General features: G+C 44.1%; 1 long non-coding RNA gene across 3 annotated transcripts in view; it reads right to left on the minus strand.

Moving 5' to 3' along the window:
• Positions 1–27,851, minus strand: part of LOC140691162 (uncharacterized) — a 56,145-nt gene that overhangs the window by 15,419 nt on the left and 12,875 nt on the right. For 2 of the 3 annotated variants that reach the window (XR_012066675.1, XR_012066673.1), the window contains exons 2-3: positions 23,699–23,870; positions 19,223–19,281 (exon numbers count right to left, since the gene is read on the minus strand). This is a non-coding gene — a long non-coding RNA (uncharacterized lncRNA). Of the gene's footprint in view, positions 1–11,476; positions 12,067–19,222; positions 19,282–23,698; positions 23,871–27,851 lie in introns of those variants that run through there. The other variant, XR_012066674.1, reaches the window with a different exon arrangement.

Below are 27,851 nucleotides of genomic sequence, written 5' to 3' on the forward strand. Positions count from 1 at the left end.
CTGGAATTTAGCTAATATAAATAAAAACATCCACACACAAAAAGATGGATGGACAAGTATCATTCAAAAGGCCCCAAACAAACCAACAAACCTGGGAACACAATGAGGGCCCATCTCTAAGGAGAAAGTTGGAAAGTGATGACACATCCATACTCTGGAGTAGTCTACAGTCATTAAAAAGAAGGCTTTAGAGCTCTAAGAGATTCCCCAGGTGAGACTCCCTGGTGAGATTTCCCAGAAGACTCCTTGAATGAGGAAAGGAATACAATTTTTATTTCCTATAATTAAAATACATCTTGACAAAGGAATGTCCTGTGTGTATGGTATGTGTGCGATTACATGAGCATGGAGAAAGGTGAGAAAGAAAAGTATTAAGGTACTAATGTTAGGTAGTTAGACAAGTGGGGGCACCGGGCAGACAGGTGGAGGAGGGGGAGGGTGGTCCAGAAGGTGGTGTTATGCCCACCTCCAGCTTAAAGGGACCTTACTTCTTCTAAATGAGTGCCCCCGAAAAGGTCAAAACCCGACAGCGAGGACTGCACAGTAACAGAAAGGACTTCACTGGACAAAACCAATGTCCGCTGTATTATGATTAACACTGCAGTTTAGCCACACACAGCCCCCACCCCCATGCCCAGCATGGGTGTCCCTATGTACACCATGGGTAAGGACAAGTGAAAAGGGGCCAAACGTGACACGAGTAAGCATTCCAAGGACAGGAGCCATCAATCAATCAAGAGACCACCTCAAAGCGAGGGTACAAGAGAAAGAGGGGAGACAAAAAAAGGCGGCTTTTTCTCTTGGATCAGCCCGCCTCCCGTTCCTGAGGGGCGTACTTTTCCTTTCTTTTGAAATAAATCTTTTAAAATCTTTCACTGCATAACGCACCATCTCCCGACTGTAAACTTGTCTTTCGAGAACGACAGGAATCGGGGTCTTTACCTTTCGGGGTTAACACTAATATGAGCTACATGGGAGAAGCTGATGCCGATGGATGGAGAGTGGACAGGGGAGAAGAGGGGGCCAAGAAAAACAGAAAAGGCCACACTAAAGACAGCAGCAGCGCGGATTATAATATGACTGGATTTTGCATTTATATAAAATTATGTTTGTATGATTAAAAGAGAAAGAGTTCCCTCCACCCCTCAGTAAAATCTATGATATCAGATAAAGCTTCTCTGGTTCACTGTCAATATATTGAGTATCTTTTGAACCTGTTTTGTTCCCAACAGATGCCTGACACCTTCTGGCAGCGTATTTGGGGACTGAAAAAATAAATCGTCAACACCCAACGTGGTTTTATTTCACAAGTGAATGTGTCCGTTTCGACGCAAACAAGTCATTCATTCACTTGTAGAGAACCGTAAGTGCCGGGGACGATGCTGCACTCCCCGGAGGATGGAAGGAGGGTGAAAAGGACAGGAAGGGAGGGGTGCTTTATCTTCTGTTTCTAGTTTGCTTCTTTACTGCTGTTGTTCACTAAGGTCAAATGTGCAGGGGTTTTTTTCTCATTTCTTCTACTTACTCCTTTGCTGGCTCACCAAATTCTCACAAAGATAAGATCGATGCCCGGGACATCACAGATACCCAGCAGAGGCTGGCAGAGTAATGAATGCAAGTCCACTGTCACACCTTTCAAGGTCATGAGGGCGTGGCGTTGGCTCCAGCCAGTCGCCATCCTGCCCAATGACCTACAAGCTCAGGAATCTGATCAGGCCACTTTGCAGAGGCCGGCCACGCCACCAACTGCCCATCAGTTTCTGTTCTGCCGGCCAAGAGCGAGAACAAAAGAAGGGAGATGCCAGCAGTTTTCAGTCTCCTCAATTCGATGGCCTTTTTGTTTTTACCTCCCCAGATCTATTCTGGGAACTGTTAACCAAAAGATAGGCTGATCCTCTCAAACAGCCTCTTCTTAACTCTTAGGAAGACAAAGGCTCTCACCGTTTTCTTCCTGTACAGAGGGGAGGGTAAGGAAATTATCCTGGACACACTGGATTCCCTATTACAAGTGGCAGCCACTACCACCTAATACTTACAATTCCTTACGGCCAGTGCCACTCATTTCAAAGAGTTTGCATCCGCACATAAAATTTCACAAGAGACAGGAAAGCACAGGCAGTGGTATTGGCAGGAGACAAAGAATCTGCATCCAGGTATAGGTGAGCAATTTGCAGGAGATTTGATAAGCAAGGAATACGGGAACTAGGGGCCCAACCCAGGGCTTCCGAATTATAACCCAGGCGCAATCAGCATTTTCCAGAAAATAAATTGATGTAGATCAGCCCTGCCCAATAGAAACAGGACGTGAGCCACACATGTAAGTTACCAGATTTCCAGTCGCCACATAACAAAGTAAAAAGAAACAGATGAAATTGATTTTAATATTTTTATGTAACGCATCATTGTGTAAATAATTATCACTTCGCCATGCAATGAGTATAAAAATGTGAACGACCTGGTTTAGCTTCTTTTTGTACTAAGTTCTTGTTGTTATTTTAATTGGAGTACAGTCAGTTACAATGTGTCAGTCTCTGGTGTGCAGCACAGTGTCCCAGTCATGCGTATACAGCCATATATTGGTTTTCATATTTTTTTCCACTGAAGGTTGTTATGAGATATTGAACATAGTTCCCTGTGCTATACAAAAGAAACTTTTTGTAAATCTATTTTTATATATAGTGGCTAACATTTGTAAATCTCCAACAAATCTAGTGTTCATTGTATGCTTAGTAGGCGTCTGAATTCGGATCAGCCCCATTTCAAGTATGGAATAACCACATGTGGCTGATGAATACTGTGCAAGACTGTTCACAGATGTAGGAAAGGGGGGAACACTAAGAGGATAGATTGCATTTGCAAATCCAGTAGACTTCTCTTCCAAAAGGAAATTGTGCTGTTGTGGAAGTGTCTCACCAGAAAAGGGGCTGAGGAAAGCCCGCATGGGCCCCAAATGTGGAGTCCAGACATCACGGAGACGAGCATGTAGCCCCCGGGAATAGAAGCAAGGCCTGGGAAGGTTAGGGAGAAGATGCTCCCTCCAGGCTGCAAGGAGGGGCAGACCTGCTGGGGGCTTATAAACCTCTGTCAATAAGAAACCAGCTCCACAATAATTTTCAACCACAGTGCACCCTGACAGGAAACTGACCTAGTAAACCAGCAAATTACCGCTGCAGCCGGGCCTGCCCGCCTCCCACTCCATCCCCCAGTGAAACTCGAGCTGCTTGGAAGCTTCTGCTCAGCCTCCTGGAGGGTCAGAGAGGGGAGGCATACAGAGAAGTAGCAAGAGTTCTGACAGCCCAAGCTGCAAGCCCTGGGGTTCAGGGTCATGCCCGTGTGTGTGGGAGCAAGTACCAGCGAGTGCACTTGAGGCTGAGGCTGACCCTGACTCGCTGGGTGTCTCTGAGCTCATTGCTTCCCCTCTCTGAGCTCTCAGTTCCCCCATCAAAAGGCGGTGGCAGAAATGATCCTGCTCACCTGGGGCCCCGTCCGTTCTGTGGGTGAGCTTCTCAGGTAGCAAGCGCTCATTCATCGCCACGATAGGTAAACTAACTTTGGAGAAAGTGGCCCATGGTGGTCACGTTAGAAAGCTTGGGACCCGATTCCTGGCAAGAAGGCCAGAGGGACATGGAAGAAACCACTGGAAAATGAAAAATCATAATATAAAGTCTAAAGCTCGGGAAAGGGAGCTTCTGGGGAAACTAGATTTGGGAGGCATCAGCAAGGCCAAGTGGGGGAGCAGCAGCCTTCGGGGCTGGAGTTTACTCCACCTCTGTCCTCCGTGGGGACAGGAAGCCTGTGGTCCTACTCGATGATTATAAATAACAAATTGTGAACTCAGACAAAAGGGGTGTCAGCTTCATCTGTTGAAACAGGGCCCCTGGGATTATGCAAAGAGCACGAACCTGGCTAGTTAGGAGCAGTCCCAGCACCTCTCTGAGCCGCATTATGTGTCTACAGGGCAAGTCGGGGTGCCTTTTGCCTCCCTTGTCGCCTGAATCTGTTTCTGAACCCTCTGCACGTCCTGCCGGTGCCACAGGCACTGAAACATTCGCTAAAAGGACGCGTCAGCGTATTCCATGCAGGACAGCAAGGGGGCTCTGTTATCACTTCCTCCTGACGCTCGCTCAAAATGCAGAGGTGCCAGAGAGCCCTGCTGTGGGAGGGCCCAGGGAGGCAGGTGCACTCAGGGGCAGGGCAGAGCAGAAGAGAAAGAGGCCTGTCATTCAGGCAGCTCCAGAGCATCTGCAGATCGAGGTTCGACGCCTCCTGCTTCTCCCTGCACCTGTGTCCTCAGCGCCAGCACGGGACTCCTTCCAGTCCACAAGTGTCCCCTCCATCTGCGGAACTTCTCAAACGCTCCAGCTTTTCTGGCTGGTTTAACAGCCTCATGGAGGGGTTAAAATCTCAAATTTAAACTGTCAAAGCTGTTTAAGGTCAAACAAAGCCTCCACCATCTAACTGAATCCAGGTTCCTCTCAAAGATGCCACTGGATGCCGTAATCACTTGGGTTTTGCAAACTCCACCTTTTTTATTGATGCTAAGAAACCGTGACATAATCCTAGAAGGCCAGCAAACATGCAACGAAAATAAAGGCAATGCAATTTCTTAGTAATGCCTTGCGCTTTAATTCATATCAGCCAGGGGAGCTCAAAATAGTGACTCCTGAAGGGAGCTGCTTGACCATACATGCTGGTGCCAGGCTGGGAGATGCTGTCAAGAAACCCACATGTCTCTTGTGTCTTCAGCCTGGGCTTCTGATGTAAAATGGATCAATTTTCTTGAATCTGTGAGCCTCAGTTTCACTATCTGTAAAATGGAGAAAACAGCCTACTTTCTACCTAACCACCTGCATCAGTAATATAATATTGGAATAACTTAAATTGGGAGGAAAAGCAGCAGACTAGCAAGAAGGACTAGTGATAGAATTATAGATGGATTTTTTTTCTATAATTTATTTTCCAACACTTTTGAAATCTGATTACCTTTCCTAAAGAAGAAAAATTTAATTTACGTAAAATTTAACAAAGGAACTTGAAATCGATGAACTCTACACGAGGGCAAAACACAGTCAATTCTTAATTATCCATGTCCCACTGAATTCACCAAGTGTTCTGTCTATATTCAGTTTCTTAAATCCAAATGGGACACCCCTGTTCACTAAGAAGCCCTCTGTGGCAACCTCAATCCATCCATCGATCAGAGAATATAAATGTATGGGTTTATTTTAAACGGTGAACTCAGCATTGTGGAAAGTGCTTGGAAGATCTGAAGGGCTCCGGTCCTGCCCTGTCACGATGCTATTAGAAACACAAGACTAACACGTGACAACATACGAGTGACAAAACTGTGGCTATGACTGAAGGGCCAAACTGTAGGGAACAAACTTGAGAGATGAATGAATGCTCAGGGTAACCTGCGACAATGCTGTGGCAAATTGGGACTGAGCAAACCCTCGAAAAATGAATAGCAGCCCTCTGTGAGCTAGAAGGGGGAAGGGCTGGCCCCCGGGAGCAGAAACGATAAAGCAGGAAGGAGAAACGAGTGTTTGCTGACACTAACCATTCAAAGGGCACTGCTGTAGGCACTTGACTACGGAAACCTGTGGACGCCTGACAACCACATGTGAGGGAGTCATTCTCAGTAACCCCATTGGACAGATGAGCAAACTGAGCCTCAATTGTTGGGCTCTGTTCATGGGATAAGACAGGAACTGTCTGATTACAGGTGGCAGGCATTTCTGGTGCCATAATGGAGCGTAAACTAGGATAAAGAGGGGCCAGATGATGGAAATTGTGCTGTTCAATATGGTAGCAACGAGCCCATATGCCTACTGACTACTTGAGACATAGCCTGTGTGACTGAGGAACTGAAACAGGATGAGATATTTTTCCCTTAAACTTTACTGTCTGTGAGGACTACATTTTACTTTAACCACTGAAAATGTAGCTTCCAAATTGAGATGTGTTCTGAGTATAAAATACACACAGAATTTCGAATACTTCTTGTGAAAAAGGAATGTAAAATAATTCATTAATAATATTTAATATTAAATGTTAAAATTGGGGGGGTGACTCAGTAGTACAGTGGCATACATGAGGTCCTGGGTTCAATCCCCAGTACCACCATTAAAATCAATATATAAATAAAACTCCAATTACTTCCCCTTCCCCCACTAAAAAAAGAGACAAATAATTTCAATAATTTTTTGGAATACTACTCAGCCATAAAAAATAAAATAATGCCTTTTGCAGCAACATGGATGGACCTGGAAATTGTCGTTCTAAGTGAAGTAAGCCAGAAAGAGAAAAAAATACCATATGATATCACTTATATGTGGAATCTAAAACAAAGACAAATGAACTTATTTACAAAAGAGAAACAGACTCACAGACATAGAAAACAAACTTATGGTTACCAGCGGGGAAGGGGATGGGAAGGGATAAATTTGGAGTTTGAGATTTGCAGATACTGACTGATATATATAAAATAGATAAACAACAAGTTCATACTGTACAGCACAGGGAACTATATTCAATATCTAGTAATAACTTATGGTGGAAAAGAATATGAAAACCAAATATATGTATGTTCATGTATGACTGAAGCATTGTGCTGTGCACCAGAAATTGACACAGCATTGTAAACTGAATATACTTAATAAAAATATATATATACAAAAATTTTTTAAATACTCTGTACACCAGAAGTTGACACATTGTAAACTGACTATACTTCAAATAAAAAATATAAAACTTTAAAAAATATTAAAATGAGAATATTTTATATCTATTTGTGTAAAATAATATATAGTAAATAAGGTATCCTTTATTTCTTTTTACATTTTTCATGTGGCTGCTAGAAAGTTTTAAGGTACAAAGGTGGCTCTCATATTTCATTGGGCAGCACTGAGACAGAGCTTTGAAATCCTGGTTATCAGTAAAATATAGTTAGCTGCCACAAGACTTTTTTTTATTTTAGTGTTAGCCTGAGCTGATATTCCCTTGGATTGTAAATTAAAATATATTCCCAGTGATTTTAATTGCCTGATGTTTAGGATCATATGTAATGTGTTTTTTTCACGTTACCCTTTGCAAAGCACTTCGACACATATTATGTGAACCCCTGCATCTCTAGGGTGAGATGGAGTGGGTGTAATTATTCCATTTTACAGAGCGGGACACCAAGGCCAGCTAATCCAATTGCTAGTGAGGGCCAGAGAGAGCTTCAGCCAGCTTTCAGGTCCAATTTCTCATCCTTCCCTGGCCAGAGGCGGCCTCGAACACACACCTGTCTCCATCACTCTCACTTGCAAATCCCTGCAAGGCCTCCCTGTGCAGCAATATTGCTCAACAAAGGCGTCCAGATGGATTTCTAGGACGTTTTCTATTGACACACAAACACAGCAATACATCAATTCTTGGTACGCAAGAATATTGTTACAGCCTCTGCACCTCAGGTGCAGGCCTTCTGGGGGGTTGTGTGTGTGTCCAGCTGCACTCCCATCCCCTTTCCCACGTGACTCCAGCAGGCATTTGGGAGCTGGCTGTATGGCTATTCAGGCAAGTCCCTCCAGACTGCAAGAAACCACCAGTAAAATGTCTCTTCTCTCCCATTAAGTAAATTGTTACCCGAGGACCACTCACTCGGATATGTGCACCACCACTGAAGCTGACTGCCTCCCACAGCACCCTCTGAATCATCTCCTGCATGAGGGACATACTTAATATAGGTCTGCTTTGACCAGTGGGCAGAGGGAAGCCGGCAGCTTCTTTCTCATGTAAATCCAGGGGGGCTTCGTGGTTGAGGTGAGGTTAGGAATGGCCCCGTTGCCTGGTGCTAAGTGTGTGCGTTCTAAAGCTAGACGGAGGCTTGAGTCAAGGTTCTGAGTCACCCACTGGTACATGTGTGACCTTGGGCAGGTCGCATAACCTTTCTGAGCTTCGTTTCCCCATTTTTTAAATGGGGATGATGATAATGGTTGGAGTTGGTGCCTATGGCTGATGACAGGCTGGGCTCATACCCCGGTTTACCCCTTTCATGTGTGTCTGAGGAGCCTCTGATTCTTATTTGTGAAATCGGAACAGTAATAATAGGATTCTTGTGAGAAGTCATTAAAAGAGTATATGGCACACGAGTGGGCATATGGCAGCCTTGCAATAACTCTAAGTGACCTTCCCACTTGCTGAAAGAAAGGGAGAGAAGGTTCAAAGGAAAAGGGGGCCTGAACATCACGCTGATTTCCCTGACTTTGTCTCCTTCACTGATTCTCAGTTCCTACCCGACCCGCCCAGCTGCGGGCAGTGGGGAGGCTCGCCACCTGTCTGTCTTTTGGAGAATTCATCTGCTAGCAGAGCTTCAACCTCCACATCTTTGCGCCTGGCACCCGACTCCTTTCCTGGACTGTAACCACCCAAGTGGTAGTCACGTTGCTCTAACTGCCCACCAGCTATTTTCACTTGGGAGATCAATCAGCTCATTCAGTTCAACACAGGCAGAAACAAAATGAGCATCTTCCTTCCAAAACCCCCTACATCTCGTCCCCTCATCTCTCTCCGTTAGTGACCCTACTCCTTATCTCACAGAGGTAGAAGCAAATCCACTAACCTCGTTACATCTGTATTCACATCACTGCCTTGGCTGCAGTCCACCCCTCTTATCTGTGGGGTATACAGTCCAAACCCCCAGTGGATGCCTGAAACCATGGATTATACCAAACCCTCGATATGCTATGTTTTTCCCTATACATGCATACCTATGATAAAGATCAATTGATAAATTAGGTACAGTAAGAGCTTAATAATAACTAACAATAAAATAGAAAATTGTAACAATATACTGTAATAAACATTATGTGAATGTGGTCGCTACCTCTCTCAAAATACCTTCCTGGATTGTCCGCGTCCTTCCCGTGATGATGTGAAATGACAAAACATCTACGAGGCGAGAGGAAGCGAGGTGAATAGCGTAGGCACTGTGAAGCAGCGTTAGATGCCTTATTGACCTGGAAATACGTCAGGAGGAGGATCACCTGCTTCAGGTGAAGCTGGAGTATCACCCATGGCAATGTTGAGGTCAGATGCCAAGAGCAGATGGTGTTAACGGTCAGGGATCCTGGGCGGGTCAGAATCAGGTGGCACAGGATTTCTTCACACTACTTAGAACAGTGTGCAGTTTAAAACATGAATTGTTTATTTCTGGAATGTTCCATTCAATATTTTCAGACCACAGTTGACCATGGGTAACTGACACTGCAGATAAGGGAGGGTGACTGTATTCCTGTCACCAAAATGAACTGTCTCTGCCCCTGTCTCCCAGGCCAGCCCCTCCAGTTCTCATCCTCACTTACTCAGTCCTGTTCTCTCTCTCCTTAACATTTCCTTCTCAAATGGACTATTCTCATCCCATCAATCGACAAACTTATGAATACATCTCCTTCCCATCACAAACCCCCTTGACCCCACATCACCCCCATTCCTCTGCTGAATTTGCAACAGAAGTCCTCAATAACAATTATGACACTTGTCTCTACTCTTCTCTCATTTTTTTCCCCAGAATTAACATCTGATAGGCTTTTCCAGTCACTATCATCCACCAGAATTGTTCTTGTCACCAGTGACCTTGACATTGTCAAATCCAGTAGCTACTTCTAGTCCTCACATTACTCAACTTAAGATCAGCATTTGACATAGTTAGTTGCTCCTCCTTGAAACACTTTCCAGTGGGTGTCTCCAATTGTACTCTCCGTTATCTCTCCCCCCAGCTCATTGCCTGTTCTTGCTCAGTCTCCTTTGCTGATTCTTTATCATCTTCTCAGTCTCCATATCTTGGAACATAGAGTCTTTTTTCTCTTCTCACTCCCCCGGTGATCTCATCCAGCTTCGTGGATTTAAAGAATGTCTACATGCTGGAAACTCCAAAAATTACATCTGCAGGCTAGTATGCTTCTCTCAACTTCACAAATGCATGTATATAACTGACTGCTTGGTATTTCTTCTTACAAGGCTCAAATTTAATATGTCTATTTTAGACACAACTTCCAACACACACACAACACCAGCCTATTTTCCTTGAAATATCTCCATTTCAGTTTCTCAGGCCAAAAATCTTAGAGACAGCCTTGACTCCTCTCCATCTCTTATATGTCAAATCCAAATCATTAGCGCTTCAAAAAAATATTCAGAATCTAATTCTCACAACTTGTGCCATTATCACCCCAATCCAAGCTACCATCCTGCCTTCCCGTCTGCCCACCAGTGCAACAACTTCCAACAAGATCTCCTGCTTCTCCTACTACAGTTTGCCCTCCACACAGTAGGCAGAGTGATAATGTCAAAATAAGTCGGATCATAAGACCCTTCTGTTCAAGCTTTCTGATTGCGTCCCATCTCAGAGCAAAATTCAGATCCTTTCCATGACCTGCCAGCTCGCACGTGATCTCCAGAAAAGTCCCCCACCTCTCTCATCTCACTGCCACGGCCATTCTCTTGCCCACTCTACAACGTCCTCGTCACATGTGTGACTGCCCTGCTGTTCAACAGACACACCACGCTCACTCCTGCCTTAGATCCTTCCTGTTGGCAGCTCGCACTCCCTGCTCAGTCCCCAAAGAGCTGTATGGGCTACCTCTTCCCTGCCTTCTCTTCCCAAAGGCCAACTTGTCAGAGGGGTCACCCCTGATGACATCACACACCTCACCATCCCTCTTTTACTCCTTACTGTGTATTATTCTCCATTGTAAACCCAACACCACTGGACATGTTATTTATACATTTATTTATTGTCAGTCTGTCTTCTCCTAGAATTTAAGCTCCATGAGAGTAGAGATTTGTTCACCATCTGTATCCTCACACCTATTAACTAATTAGTTAATCTGTTAAATAATTAATTACTTAATAAGAATTGTAAGAAATGTCTTTTAACGTGCCAGATTGTAACTCACCTTAGTCCATGAATGCTAAACGTGCTTTTATCCTTGCCCATCACCCTTTAAGGATTCTCCCACAATCCACAGGACAAAGTTCAAACTCAACGTGGCGTTCATGGGGCCCACCATGATCTGGTGATGCCTACCTCATGGTCTTCCCTCTCTGCCTCAGAATAGGCCTTTCTCCTGCCTGCTTCTGCTCTCACTGTTCTTTGTGTTTCTTGGGATACCTTCTCTTGTCCATTTAGCAAACTCTACCCACCCTTCAAAGTCTGGATCAAGCCCTACTTCTCCTTCAAGGACTCTCCTAATCATGCCACCCCAAAAATGAGCATCCTCTCCTCCGTCTTTCCATTGGGTCTCACTGTTAGCATCACTTGACATTTAGCACACCCTGATATTCATTTATCATTCATTTGTTCATTGAACATTGAATTTATCTCATCAGACCTCTATCGTAGACTATCAATATTCTCTTTCCATACTTACACTTGGTCTATGCAGTTATGTTACAAACTCTTTGGGGGAGGAAATTAAGATTTTAAACTTACTTGAATGGTCTATGCAAATATTTATATATTCATATAATATGTATATAAATCAACGAGAATGTGGCCTGTTCCATGCCTCTGTGTTGTGGTACACATTGTTCCATTAGCCTGGAATGCCCTCTCCCCAGCTGTCATTGTTCCCATCTGTCAGACAAATTCTTCTTCTTCTTTAAATAGGAGAATTAGGCTGATCTCTCCCTCCTCTGGGTCTCCTCTGCCTCCAACATATTGCTCTTGTCTGGCTCTCATGGTTTTCTTGTCTGTCTTGTTTGGTGAGTGATTGCCCCTCCTAAAAACCACTAACAATAATATGCTACACTATATTTAAGTACTTCACGTTCTTCATAAGAAAAGCACTAATTAGATCCATGCAGGTGTGGCAGTCATTGTTGTGCCAAATATATCGATGAACTTTACATGCACACTCTTCGTTATTAGTACCGTATGCATCTAAAATGTGTTTCCTCTTTTCACCCTCACAACATCCATGTGAAGTCGCTCTGAAACATGACTGCACTGCATTTGAATTAATGAGTTCTGCAATCTGAGTCTCTGCCGTTTTACATATTGTTCCACTTGCCTGCAATGCCCTAAGAGTAGAAAGAGATTAAGTGAATTAATCAGTAGAACACATTTGCTACACACTGAAGGTCTGCATATCGTTGTTCACATTTGCCATTCCTTGGGTACTGTAAATGAAATTTAGAAACAAAGAAGAATCAAGAAACTTGATTATAATAAAAATTCTCAGAAATCATGAAGATTGAGAAAAGCGATGCTAAGTGGTTAAAGTGGCATTTTCTAAGCAAATGATCCTGATTCAAATTCCAGCTCCACCTTTTTGTAGTTGAGTGCCCTTGGATGTTATTTTATATCCCTTATTCTCAGCTCCTCCATCTACCTAGTGAAGATAATAGAAGAAGCTGTGAATAGTGAAGATAATATTGTGATGATTCAAAAAGACAATGTACATAAAATATGTAGCATGCTGTGCAGCACAAAGTAAGCCCTCTATAAGTAAATAGATGTTATTTATAAATATTATTGTTATCAAAAGACCAGAAATAGACAAATGTTTTCATACTTAAAAAGAAAAATAAATTCTGGAAACAGCTTAATAGTGGACACGATTTAGGCAGAGTCCTAAAAAATATTCAACAGATGACTTATAAAAAGAAAGAGGTGATCCTTTTAGGTTAGCATGTGTTTATCATGACTAAGTCAAATCCATCAATCTTATTTCTTGGCAGAGAAGGATGATTAGAGTAATTATACCTCATGAGGGTAGTGTATCTTCATTTCTTGTAAAGTTTTATACTCTTTGGTAATTTTTCTAGAATATATACAAAATGAGAATTCTGTTAGGTTAGCTGCTTAAAGATATATCAATGGCCATGGTATCAGGTTTGCCCTCCTGTGGTAAGTAACTAGTAAGTAACTAGAAAACCAGACAAAAGCAATGCAATTATCATTTTTCAGACACTAGAAAACAGGCAATGCTTGATTATGATCCCTGAGACAAAAGATGCAAACTAGATGAGCCGTATAGTAGGCCAAGCATTCTGTCTGGAAGCATTTCCAAGGCCGCAGTACCAGGAGAAGCAGCCCACGCAAAGCACAGCAGTCTTACTGAACCGAGGAGGCAGAGATCAGAGTCTGAGTCGGCTGGGCAGCTGGAGTTTGCAGAATATAATACCACAGAGAGGGAATCTACAAAGACCCAGAAATTTGCACAGTGATCCCCTTGAGTCTTTCATTAAGTCCTAGGCTTCACGTGCTCAAAGAAGAGAAACCCTGTGAGGCCAGGCAAAGAGCAGATGCTAAGGAGATGTAAACCAAACATTTCTAGAGCTCACATGAGGCTAGGAGATAGTCAAGTTCCAACTAGTCAGCATGGCGAGAGTTTGTTGATACTTGGGGCAGTCAAGGGACGGAGAAAAGTCATGCCTTAGAAATATGGCAAAACTATCCCATGGGTAAATTTATTTTAAAGTTAATAAACCCGCCTTTTAAAATGATTGAAACAAGTCTCAAAAGGACCAGGCTTTTCCACAAGTAATCTATGGCCTGCCTAAAGAAAATTCACTACTCCTCAGAGACAACGGAACCTAGACCCAGAACAGTTTACAGTACACGTCTCCAACACCAACCGGACATCCAACAGCAGAAACTGCTAGATACATAACTCATCACCAGTAAATTTTAAAAAATAAATAAATAAAACAATAAGAGAACAGATAGAAACAATGGAGGTAGGAGATGAAGACTCTAAAACGGCTAATATACATATGTTTAAAGATTTAAAGGAAAACATAAACGTAGTGACATAAATTAAAGATATGGAAAAGAAGCATAATGAAAGTTGCAGAACAGAAAAAATATTACATCTGAAATGAAAAATTTACTAAATACACTTACTTAACAGTAGATTAAACACTGCAGGAAAGACCAGTGAGGTTTTAGACAAGAGTAGAAAGAAAAACAGATTGGGAAATAAAAGCTCATAACACCAGCAATTTTCATACAATATAAATTAGTTGAACATGTGTGTCATTGGAGCCCCAGAAGGAGCAGCATAAAATATTTAAATAAGTCAAAAATTTACCCAAATTGCTAAAAACTGTAAGCCTACAGATCCAAAGCACCCAACAAAGATCATGTAGAAAGGAAAAAAAATTAGAAATATCATAGTGAAACTTCTGTAAATAGTAAGTAAAGTGAACATTGTGAAAGCATCCAGAGGAAAAAGATACATCATATTTAAAGCAGCAAAGTAACTATGACTGCAGACTTCTCTCAGAAATAATGCAAGCCAGAAGGCAATTGAATGATACCTTTAAAGAAAAACAGTCAACCCAGGATTCTATATTTACTGAGAATATTCCTCAAAAATAGAAGTAAAATAAAGACTTTTTTTTTAACGCTTAAAGAATTTGTCACCAGCATAGCTGCCCTCCAAAAAATTGTTAATGATATTCAGGCTGATGGAAAATGACACCAGATGGAAACACAGAACTACATAAAGAAATGAAGAGCACTGAAATAGTGAATATAACATAGATTTAAATATATTGAATTTGTAAATTAAAACTTTTCCCGAATAAACCCCAACCTCAGATGATTTCACGGGCGAGTTCTAACGAAACTATAAGGAAGAAAGAATATCTATCTTACAAAAACGTCTTCAGAAAACAGAAAAAGAGGGAACATTTGCCAACTCATTTCACAGGACAGCAGCATTGTGATACCAAAAACCCAAGAATGAAATTACAAGAAAATTTCAAACCAATCTCCTTCAAAAATATAGTCACAAAAATCTTCACAAAGTATTAGCAAGTTAAATTCAGCAACGTATAAAAATAACAGTACATCATGACTAAATGGGGTTTATACCAAGCACACACGTTGGTTTAATGTTTTAAATTCAGCCACTGAAATTCATCATAAGAACAAAAAAAAAAAAGGAGGAAATTATATAATCATCGACATTTCTTGTAGAATTTGACAAGCTGATTCTAAAATTCATATGAAAATGCAAAGGATATTTAATACATAGAGAGTAATTTTAGATAAAGAACAAAGTTGGAGGTTTAGACTACCCGTACTATAAACCTACACTGAACAACACAATGTGGGATTGGTGTGAAGACAGGCATACGAGTCAATGGAGAGAACAGAGGGTCTAGAAATAGACCCACACATTATTTGGTTAGTTGATTTTTCAATATTTTGGTCAGTTAATTCAAACAGTTGAATTATCAGGATAATTCAATGCTGGAAACAAGTCTTTTCAACAAATGATGTTAGAAAAACTGGAATTTCTAGGGGAAACCATAAATCTTGACTTTTACTTCACATCACACATAAAAAATAACTCAAAATGGATCATCAAACTGAACCTAAAATTTACAACTACAAAACTTCTAGAAGGAAACAATGGAGAAAAAATCTTATCAATCTGAGGACAAATAAAGTGTTAACTATAAAAGGAAAAAATAATAAATTAAACCCATGAATATTTAAAATTTCTATTCTATTCTTTGAAAGACACTATAAAGAAAATAAAAAGGAAAGCCACAGACTGGGAGGTGGAAAGATGATAGATAATCTCTAGCTAAACGTATGTATATATACACACATATGAATTTCCACAACTTGATAATAGTGAGATGTGTACAAACAACCCAATTTTAAAATGGACACAAAAGATTTAAACAGACATTTCACAAATGATAATATACGAATGGCCAGTAAGCACATGAAAAGAAGCTCAACGTTGTTAGTCATCGTCAAAATGAAAATTCATGGCACGGTGAGATGTCACTGCGCGCAAAAACAGGTGAGGGTTAAGTATGCAGAAGAGCTCCCATACATCGCTCATGGGAAGATAAAATAGGACAACTCTTTGGAAATCTGTTTGACAGTTTTTAATCAAGTTAAGCACACACTTACCTATGACCTAACAATTCCTCTCTGAGGTGTTTACCCAAGAGAAGTGAAAGATACGTTCACACAAAGACTCGTACGAAAATGTTTGAGACTGATTTAACCACAATACCGAAAACTGGAGATAACCCAAATGTCCATCAACAGATGAATGAATAAAGAAATTGTGATAGATTCATGCGATACAATATTCCTTAGCAATACAAAGAACAAACTACCAAACCACTGATACATTGTGCCACATAAATGAATCTCAAATACATTACACTGAGTAAAAAGAGCCAGACACAAACAGGTTTATGGTTGCCTAGGTCCAGGAGGGGTAGACTGCCTGGAAGGAGGCATGACAGTAATAGAAATGGTCTGTATCTTGGCCATGGTGGTGCTTACGCAGGTACATGCACTTGTCAAAACTCAAAGCGTACAATTAAAGCGGGTTCATTTTAACGTATGTAATTTATCTGTAAGTTCTACCTCAATCATGTTGATTCTAAGTCATCAAAAAAGATTACATAAATTGGATTAGAAGTACTGGGCTCTGTCCTTGGCCTTGCCCACCTCAGCACTCTTATGTAGCAAGAAATCATGATTATCAAATGTACTGGTGGCACATAGTTGCAAGAGTGTCTTTATTTGTCCATCCCACGAATATTCTTTAAGCGCCTACTGGGTTCGAGATAAATAAAAAGGAACCTGGCTGAGTCTACAGGGGGCGGGAGATGCCTCCGCAAGTCGCCCATCCAGTTGGGAGCTTAAGGACAAGCGGCTACTCTTTGCATTAGGAAGCCCGCCCCTGAGTGAGAAGGGAGCATTTTGAAGAGACTAAAGGAAGCTCAGTGTGCGGAGCCCTAAAAGCAAGGGAGAGAGTGAAACAAGATGAAGCACAAAAGGCAGGGAGTCATGTCCAAGTATATCCTGAGAACAATGAAAGCCCCCGGGGAGTCCTGGCCAGGAGCGATAAGGTGAGACCGCTGCGGTGGTGCACCAGCGTTGATGCAACAGTCCAGGTGAGAAGACTGGATGCTTATACTCGCGCGATAGCTGTGGGGAGGCAGACACGGGGATCTATTTGCTAAATAGGAAGTACCATGGGTAGCTCTTGGTGAAGGCTGGATATGGGGGATGAGGGAGTAAGAGGGGTCCAGGACACCAGCCAGGTTTCTGCCTTGACACCTCTATGGATGAAGCCTTCTTCAGTGAGATAACTATACAAAGATGAAGAAGCAAACTGAGGGGCAGATGGAGATGAGAGACATACCGGATCTAAAGTACCTGGAGGACCCTGATCTGGAAAGTCCTGATTCCTGGCATTCCTTGGAAATCTGGAAGAGCTGGGCTGAGCTGTACTATGGCAACCACCAGGACAGACCGAATCATCAAAACCTTTGTGAGGATGGGATCAGACGAGCAGAAGTGAGCAGGGAAGAGGACCAATACGCAAGGCGCCGCTAGAGGAAGCAGGTTCCACAAAAAACAGGGATGAGAAGGAGTGCCCAAGAGGTGGGGGGAGAACAGACAGAGGTTACGCCCCAGGAGCAAGAGAGGGAAGGGAGCGTTTCAAAGAGGATGCTGTTGGGCATGGCATCCCTTCTGACTCAAAATTCTAGACCCATGCAGAAGGCCAGGGGGAGGGTTTGATCATGTCTCACCTGACTGGGTACTTACAGTACAGTCTAGACACTGTTCTAAGCACCTTGCCAGAATCCTTTGATTTGATCTCTACAACAGCCATGCTGGGGACGAGTGATGCTCTGGTTCTCCTGCTGGAGCCAGAACAAATACGAGACTCCCAGCTCCCACTCCAGCGCCCCTTCCCCTCACTGCCTTTTCCTTGACCTACCTGTCTAGTTATGATTTCTCCAAACTGCCCCTCAGACTAGGGGATTCAAATTCTCAGCTCCAGTAAACGTGGTTTACACCCAGGTATTTGAGACTTCGGACTTCTGGGTCTCCTTCCTGGCCCACCCTGAAGCCAGTTGACTCTTGGGGCCAGAAGAGGAGGAGGCAGCTGCCAAGCAGCCTCCGGGGAAAGAGCATCTATTGCAGACCCCGGGGGCAGCGCCCTTCCCAGCCCCACCCTCCAGGATTCCGTTTTCCTAGGTCACAGAACTTCTACAGGAGGAGTTATTATCGCTGCAACCTGCAGGGGGCTGCCCGGGGCGGGGGAGGGGGTTACAACTCCGGCTGGGTCCCCTGCACTTCTCCTCGCGCGCGCCATCCCATCCCTCAGGCTGGCCTCCTTCCCCTTTCCTTCCCGGGCCTTATATAGTCATGCGGTTTCACAAGTCCCAAGGCAGCCTGTCTGCCAACACCTCTAACCACTCTGCTGCCAAGGCAATGGCTGAGGCGAGTTGTAAACTCCGCGCCGGAGCCAGACACTGAATGTATCTATTTTCTGCTTCTCCAGCAAGGCACCCGAGACGGCCTGGGGGCCCTGGGTCCCTGCGCGGCTCGTGCCACAGGCCCTCCACAGAGGCTCACGGGGAGCCCAGGTTGCCGGCGTGCATGGGCCGAGGGGCCCAGGACTGAGGGGAACGGGGGCCCGGGCTGGCTGCGCCCCGGTGCACTTGGACGTGGGCAGGTGCGAAGCGCCGCGCCGCTCGCTCTCCCCGCGGTGCGCGCGCAGGGCTGCAGCTCTTTGTGTCTGCGGCTGGCTCGCTGTCTGCGCTAGACTGGGTGGGGTGGGGGAAGCCGGAAGCGGCAAGTCAGCGTCTGGGTCTTGAAAAATGCCCAGAAGGGTGGACATTTTCATTAGAAACCCTTGCACACTTGGAGAGAACAAGCAGGCACAGCGGCCTTCCCCTCCCGGGCTCCCGCCCTCCCTCACGCCCAATCCCTACCGCCTCGCCTCCCCCATCCCTGGTCATCTGGATCTCGTTGTTCCTGCATCTCCCCGGCTGCCCGGCTGCTTCGGCAGCCTGCACGTGCACAGACACGCCCGTGCTCACCGCACCCACCCTGCGGCCCCTTCCCGCGACAGCCCCACGCAGCTCACAGATTCATAAGGCAATTCCTTCCCTGGTTCCAACCCCCTTCACAGAATGAGCCCTTTATTCCAAAGCAGGAATAGAAAGGGCTTTGGGTGTAGTTAAGTGGAGCAAGAGAAGCCACCAGGAAGACTTTTTGTATGGGAGAGTGGGTGGGCAGCTCCTGTGGCTTGGGATACTTCAGGCGCTCCCCCCTCCAAAGTATACAGCATGAACAATCTATTTCTCCATTTGGGGGGGCTTCCCTGAAAGAAGACTCTTAAAAGGAATGTTCAGAAAACACAGTTGACAAAATGTTTTCTCTTCACTTCACCTGAAGGTCTTTTGCTGCATTCCGTTGTTCATTTTATATTTTATACGTTCACCGATGTGCTGAAAAAAACGGGCAAAAAAATTTAGGACATTGTCGCTTTAAGAATCTAGACTAAAACACCTTAAATGAACCCTGCAGCAGACAGTTGAAAAAAAAAAAAGGCCCTTCTCTGGCCCTTGCTGCTTTTACCATTATTCATGATGTAATTTTTCAGGTGTTAGTTTGGCAGAGAAAGATTGGAACAGGGCTTGTTGCTAGGACATGAATGAAGGAGAGGAATCCCATTGGTTCTCTGGGACTTCACAGCAGCCAATGAGAATGAAGGGGATGGAGGTGGAGAGGGGCGGGGAGCCACCCAAAAGAAAAAAAAACCTCTCTGGCTGGACTATTATTGTATTTGCTGTGTTAAAGTAACGTGGGGGTACTGTAAATTTATGGGGTTAAGTCTGTTTTTTAAGGTGTGAGTGGGTAGTGTTGTCCGAGAGAACTAGTGCTGAAGAATGAGCAATTAAGAGGCTGCATTGTTCACACTGTCCTGGGTTTCACTAATAGCTCACTGTCACCAGCAGTCTGGAGCAGTACGCAAACGAGCCTGGGCACATTTCACACCCTTCCCTGCTGCGACACACCGTTTGTTCAGGGACTGCAATTCTGCTAGAGTTGAAGTGCGGGAGGTGGCAGTGTGGGTGCAGCGGGGTTGGATGCTTCCTCTGGGCTTGATCACCATTAGGTGAATCCCAAACAACCTCTGGCAATGTAAGTAAAATAGTTCTGTGTATGTAAACCAGGGGCTGATCATGTGACTCTGCCCAAGGCTTCAGAGTCTCCTCTCAGCTCACTGCACTGTCATCTCAGGGGGTCACGGGGAGATCTGGCCCAGCAAAAGCTCCAGTTCTGATAACAACCCCGTGTACAGACATTGCAGCAGAGAATGTCACCCGGCTTCCAGACCCGGTGTGTAAAACATCCACTCACTTAAGCCTTTTGAGTCTCAGCCTCCCCGCTAGCAAAGTTTTGTGTGCCAGTCATGCTCAGCTGCTCAGATTCTAGGCAGTTCCTTGCAAACGTGGGCAGAAAGAGCATCTTTGATCCCTGCGGGGCTCCTTCTTTCCCTCCATTAACTGTGTAGACTTGACAATCATCCACCAACTGTACCATATTTCATTGTCTGGGCCCTGGCTGTTACCCACACCTTTTCTTTAATAAATGTGCAGGGTGTGTGCTGGGTGACTTGAAACACACATGCAATAAACTGACTTCTTATTGGGTTATAGACCTGGCCAGTTTATTTACACCCCGGAGGGGGCTCTACCTCTGCCAGATTCCTAACTTCAGAGATTTTGTGGCTGGAATCCAAGAACATAAAAGGATTTCTCCTTGTAATCAGAGCATTTCCTAAGACCACAGGCAATTTCAACCAATTAACATTTCTGATTGCAATATAACATTTTAGGAGGCTCACAAGGACCAGGAGGGCTTTGAGCCCTAAGCCTTTACTGGATCCATGGCAAGAATTGATCTGACTATTGATTTATTTCTTGTGGATTTCACTGAATTCCCAAGATTTGGGAGGAAAGAGGGTGGGGCATGAACAGAAAATGGGAGGAGATAAAAGCGAAATGGGAGATTTCAAAACGGATTTTTCTTTTTCTTTCAGCTAAACAAATCCAGGCTCTGCCCACAGCCACCCCTCAGTTGATAGGAAACACAGCTCCAAGTGCAGACCCTAATTGCACCCTTCAGGTGACAGGTAGCGTGTGTGCTTCAGTTCAAAGCCAAAGTCGAGGCTGAGTAAATCTGATTACAGACAGTCAGCATTTCAAAATAAAAGCGTTCAACCTTAAGCCCTGAAGAGAAGCCCTCGTTGCAGCCTTTTACCAGGAAACTGTGAGACTACTTCACCCAAGGGCTCCACTGAAACCTCGCTTGGTTCTCCGTCCTCATGAAACCTCAGGCTGCTCACAAAGCTGCCCCACCTGAACTCAGCGGAGGCTCCAGGACTAGAGCCCAGGAGTATTAAAAGCACGGGACCCACGTTACAGGCAGCCAGCCTGCAGTGAGGGGTGGGGGGCCGGGCAGCCTCCCAGGGGGACAAAAAGTTCCCAGAAGAGAGGGAGGAAGTTTCCATGGTGACTTCTCTTCCCACTTCTCCATGCATGAATCAATTAGGGGCCCTTTTATACTTATTGGGGAAATGGGTAAAAATGGTAAGATCTGAGCTCTCTCTTTTCTGGAAAAAAGAGCGCGAAAGAGAAATACGGGGCCAGTTAAACAAACCATATTAGAGTTCAGTCATTTAAGCAATACAGCTTGCATTCATGGCCGGGCCCTAACTTCGAGCTTCTGCATATCCAACTTACGTATTATTAAATTGGTATAAAAGCAGTGTCATTCTTTGGTGCAAAGAACTAACCAAGGCCTTGAAAGTTAAGAGATCAGCTTACTGACACCCAGTCTGCCTGGGTCAGGAGCCAGGAGGGGACACCCTCAGTCTAAGCAGGAAAGGACCCTCCACCCACAAACTTTAGAAATGAGCACATTTTCCTCACCACTGTGTGAGCTGTAAGCTAATTATGTTTTCCTGCAAGGGAAGCAAATTATATTGATTGTACAATAAAAGCTATTGCCATTCTCAGTATATTCATCATGACTCAGAAAGATGCAAAAACATGGACTTGCTCTAAATAGCATTTTACTTTTGTCTCCAGACAGAAGTTTTTAAGGCACAGAATGACCAAAGATAGTTTCGTGAGCCAGGCATAAGGGAGGATGTGTGACAGCAGAGTGGGATGTTGACCTAACCCCCCATCTGGGAAGGACAGAGCACCCTTAGGGGGATGACACCCATTTCAGACTTCACAAAAGAGTTAACCTGGATGATTACATATGTATTTTTAAAACTCCTTAAAACTTCCAACAGTACCTACAGTAACAAGAAAATAACGAAGCCCACTGACATCTCTGAAAAGAATGTGATTAATTAAAGTAATTAGGCTGCACTGAATTATTAAAATATGAAGTCTTCTGGAGGGACGACCAAAAAAAGGCAGACCATTTTTGCAGTTCAAAAATGAAAACCGTATTCTGGTTCATTAGTTGAGATGGGAACTCACACGTTTTAGCCTCCAATCTTATTCACAGATGCGTAAGTGTCTAATATTTCACACCTTTGTAATGGTTCTTGTAAAAAAAAATTTTTTTTTAAAGAAAGAAGAAAACAACCACCTGACTTCAATTATTTGATTGCTTGGAGGGCAGAGGAGATCTTTTGAAGAAATGACAGTGAGTCTTTCAGGCTGACTTTGAAAATGCCCCCAGGCTTTGAAACACCAGGTGTGTTGGGACCTACGACTAGAGTCAGACTGGGGACAATGCAGGGCAGAGAGGCACCTCTTAACCCATTCCTTGGCTGTGTCTTCAAAGCAGTCGATGTCTCTTTCCTTCCTACTAAATAAAATCCAAGTCCTTGGCTTGACCTTCAAATCCCTCCCCGTGATGCTCTTCCCCATCAGTCCGAAGCCTAGGACACCTGCCCCAGGTTGGTCAGGCAAATCCCACTACCTTGTTCCAAACCATAGTCACGCCTAACTCTCTGATCCACCCTAGTCGCCCCACCTCTCAGAACCCAGCTTCCGGTCCCTTTCCCCACAAAGCCGTCTATCTTCTCCCAGATCTTCACACACAAGATCTCAGCAGTCTGCGATCTAATTGCCAATCTGATCATGTCCCTCCTCTGCTCTAAAACCTTCCTTTGACCCCCTGTTCACAACAGATGCTCAGGCAAATTAGATCCCCTGCAATTTCACCCTAACCTATTCCTCCAACCAGTGGTCGGTGGTGGTTAACCCACCCTGGAGCCAGACAGCCTATGTGAGAAGCCCAGCTTTTCCATACACTGGTGCAGCCTTGGGCAATTACTTCACAGCCTTGAGCTTTGACAAAGGATTATTGAGATGATTACAGAGTGAATACACATGAAGCACTTAGAACTGGGCCTGGCGTATTCTCGGCACTGCCTGGGTATTTCTCATTACCACTATCATTAATATTATTCCTCATCACAAATCCTGCCCTCCTGCCAACTATTCGCTCTCCTACTTGGCTTTTCCACCAACATGTATTGTTCATAAAGTCTATCAAAATCTACCCATCTTCAGGCCCCTCTCTAATACCATGTTCTCCAAAATCCTGTCCTGGATTCAGCCCCACTCACTATCCAATGTCTAAACGTCCTTAGCACATGATCTTTGTTTCTCTGTTGAGGTTTAACACCACCTGCTTTGTATCTCAGTTTTGCACAGTCATTGAGGGTAGGGGCTCTATTCATCATTATAGCCACTACCCATTTGTAGCAGAAACCATTAGTGCGCATCACAAATTTCAAATGTTCCATATTTTCCAGCCTCTCGTGCATGACTTCAGGGTCCTATGACTAGTTTAAGTCAACAGGCTGTAAGCAAAAGTGGCAGATGTTACCTTTAGGCTGAAGGTTGAAAGCCAGTGTGCCTCATCCATCCTTCTCTTCCCTTCCTTGGAAACCTTAGCAGTCACCTGTCCCCTAAAAGTGCAACTGCAAGATGACAGGCTTCCATCAGTATGGGTCCCTGAGTGACTGGGTGGAGCTGACAACACTTACTGGATGTGTCACCTGAGCAAGAAACAAACCTTTGTTGTGATAAAGCTCTGAAATGTGGGGATTATTGTCACTTCAGCATAGCCTGGCTTATCCTGACTATTGTACCACCCCAACTTTTCAACACTTGATATGGGAAATTCAGCACATAGGAGGTACTTCACATTCAAATTCTGCATGTATAAAATAGAATATGACTCTAAAAAAAGAACACATCTTTGAGCTTAATGTTGCTCAGTCCAGCTTCAAGCATTTTATCTTAATTCCTTACTTAGAATGCATACCCTTTGGGGGCTTTCTCTCTTGGGCCAGAGGACCTGGCATAGCACTGAGCATGTGCTTAGTAAGAGCTGGTGATTAATGAAGGGTCAGCTTCAGTTCACCAGCTCACAAAAACCCACTCTACTGAGACCATGGCTTGGTAGCTGGAGCCGGTTCCTCCAGAGCTATTTCTGACTCTCCACCCTGCCGGGATTTAGTGAGATGACGGCTGAGCCCTGCAGTGGCTGTCTTGGCTCCAGAGAACCCAGTTCTTCAATCAAGAGGACAAAAGAGTTATAACTGTTTTTCAACACTTTTTAACCCATACCTCATTAGTCAAGATTTTATTAGGAACTCAGCTAAGCAGTTTATAGTATAAACATTCACTTCTACGCATCTAAGTACAATGCATTTATTTCTGAAGAGTACCTCCTTTTTGCCCTCACCTGTCTAAAGATTCTTTTTTTTGACTGAAAATTTATTATTTTTTTAATCAAAATATAGTTGATTTACAATATTGTATTAGTTTCAGATATATAGCATAGGGATTCAGATTTTGTTGGGTTTTTTTGTTTTTTTACAGATTATATTCTATGAATAGTTATTATAAGATAATGGCTATAATTCCCTGCGCTATATAATATATCTTTGTTGTTTATCCATTTAATACATAGTAATTTGCATCTCTTAATCTTATACCCCTTCTGTGCCCCTCCCCACGGGTAACCACGAGTTTGTTTTCTGTATCTGTGAGGCTGTTTCTGTTCTGCCATATGCATTCATTTGTGTTTTTTTTTATGTTCTCCATATAAGTGATATCATACAGTATTTGTCTTTCTGACTTATTTCACTGAGCATAATACCCCCTAGGTCCGTCTACGTTGCGGCAAATGGCAGAATTTCATTCACTCATTTCTTTAAATACCTTTATTGTGGTATGATTCCTATACAAAAAGCTCCACATATTTCAAATGTACAGTTTGGTGAATTTTGATAGACGTGTACACCACCATCAAGATAGCTAACATTTCCATCACTCCCCAAGAGGTGCAGTTTTCAAAAGATCCTGATATGCACCGGCTGGGTGGAGATGTAGCTGAGTGCCTGTAACAGTCCAGCGTTCTGCTATTTCCATCCCAGAAGGATGAACCAGGAATCGCATGTGATTCTTCTGCCCTCAAAGAACCTTTGTCTGTGGTGGAATCTAAGAAGCTGGGTTCAAGTCCCAGATACACCTGATGGGTGACTCATTCCTTTTATGTCTCAGTTACCATCTGCAAAAGGGGAGCAAAAAAGAGTCCTCTTTCTCTTCTCTCCCCCTTCGGAGAGCAAGGGATGCAATGGGAAAATGCGTTTTCCTGTTGGTTTCCTAATAAAAGCCCATTTTCCCTAGAACAGTCATATAAATATACTAGACAAATCCACCTTTCAGGGCTGTCACATACATCTGGAGTGTATATTTTGGCTCCCAGTGAGAATTCAACACTCAGAGATCTAGGCCTCATGCTCCTCCTCACTGTCAGGGTCATGGAAAGTTTTCCCACACAAGGAAAGACTAAAATAAAATCGAATAGAAACAACTCAATTCAGAAGAAGGGTAAACTTTGGGGTTTCTCTACTGACTGGGGTTTATGAAAAACATTAGTTAAGAGGGGGCATATTGGGTCAACTCAGCTGGGGAAAGCTCTCCACTCTGGGGTCATACCATAAAACCAAGATGCCATAAACCCAAAGCCACCTCTTCCACTCGAAAAAGGCTGAACTTCTTTAGAGGCAGGACAGTTCAAGAATAGACATCATCTGGGGTGAGATAAACCAACCAAACTGGGCTCCTTTCCAGAGTATCAGAACCTTATATGGAGCATCCAGGATTCTGGTAATTACCATCATCCTGACTTGGAAAGTCCACCAATGGCAGATTATGCCACGGGTCCCAGGCATCTCTCAACTGTCCTCTTAATTGGTTTTATTCTGTGCCAGCTGCTCTCCAAGCCTCTAAATGCCAGTTTGTCCTGTGTGGCGTTGCTCCTGAGTGGACAGAACTAGCTCCGAGCTGCCAGGGCCACCAGGATGTCAGATTGCCCTAAACCCCTAAATGGGCAAGTTCAGAACATCTCAGAGGGGAAGGGATGGCTGAAGGTGAGCCCTCTCAGCCAGAAGAGATGGACTCGTCAGGTCACTGCTTAAATACGTAACAGGGATGCGAAGCTGGTCTCCTGAGCCAGGTGGGAGCCAAGGCTGGTAATTAAGAGGTAAGTGACACTGGAGCCAGTGGGCTGGGAATTAACTAAGCAGATGGTGGAGGTGGAAGTGCAGTTGCTCCCCAGCCAAGTGTCCTTGTGCACAAATGACATTGCTGGTTAAGTGTCCTACCAAGGCTCCAGCTTTCTGGCACAGCGATGCAATGTCCTGTCTCCTGCTGGATGGAGACAAGCCACACCCCACCCACCCCTACATCTCCCTCAAAGCATGTCAGAAGCAGAGCCTAGCTCAGCCATGGAGGTCTCTGCTTGGGGGGCATTTTATTCTCCTGCTTGACCTTCGAGATTTTTTTTCCCATTCATTAGACAATGAGCAAGTATCAGGTGTCCAGCTTTGTGCTATACCCTGGTGACTCTAAAATAAGACATGAATCCTGCACTCAAGGAATTCAGTCTAGCAACAGAGACAGACAAGGAAACAAGTACATTAAGGTGATACAGCTTCCAGGAGAGAAACTTCGCGTGGCTGACCGCTGACTTTCCCTGAACAGTCTCCTCTGTCTCTGAGGATACTGCACTCACCTTGTTCTCCTCCTCAACCAGTGGCTTCTCCCTCTCAGTTTCCTTTGCTGGGTCCTCCTTCTCCACATCTCTACATTTCAGAAAGTCCCAGGGCTCCATCCCTGGCCCTCCTCTCCCCTGGGTGACAGCAAACCTGGCGGCTTTAAGTACCGTCCACACACTGACAATTCCCAAATGTCCATCTCCAGCCCAGACTTCTCCCCTGAGCTCTGTTTCATACATGCAATTGCACCCTGGTGTCTGTACTTGGATGCCTCATAGACATTTCAAGCTTTCTTATTATTTATCTATTGATTGCCCTCCCCCCTAAATCTGCCCCCACCTCCACCACCAAACCATCACTCCCTCAGTACTTGGGCAAGCCTCAGTTGCTCAAATAGGAAACCCCAAAACTATCTCTGCTCCTGCCCTCCTCTCATGTCCTTCCTCATCCGTCAATAAATCCAGAATAAAACCCTGAATCTGCTGCCTCTCACCCTCTCTCTCCTGCTCCGCCTCTCATAGTGGTTGTGGACTCATCCCCAGAATAGGCAGAGGCAACCTTTCCCACATAATTTCAGAAGTTGCAGCGGAGGAGGGTTTTTTTTTGATACATTCCAGGTTAAGAACCCAAGTCATTGGCTGCTATAAATGAGTGTTTATATCTGTTTAACAGTTTTAGATGTTAAGCTACTTAGGGACAGGAATCCTTCTTGTAATTATCTCAGCAGGACACCTGGCACAGTGCCTCATACAGCTTAATCCCTTAATTAAGTCTCTTTGAATATAATATGGAGAAGAAAATTACCCATTCATCCAATAAATATTTATTGAACACATACCATGTGCAATGCCTGTTGTTGTGGGGATTACAAAGATTTAGACAAAACACACGGAGAAAGTGAGGCAGCCACACGATGAATGGCGTGGTCAGAAAGGAAGCCAGTGCTAGCTTCAGGGGCTGCATTAGCGA

The sequence above is a fragment of the Vicugna pacos genome, chromosome 33 (assembly GCF_048564905.1).
Source record: "Vicugna pacos chromosome 33, VicPac4, whole genome shotgun sequence".
Taxonomy (NCBI): Eukaryota; Metazoa; Chordata; class Mammalia; order Artiodactyla; family Camelidae; genus Vicugna; species Vicugna pacos.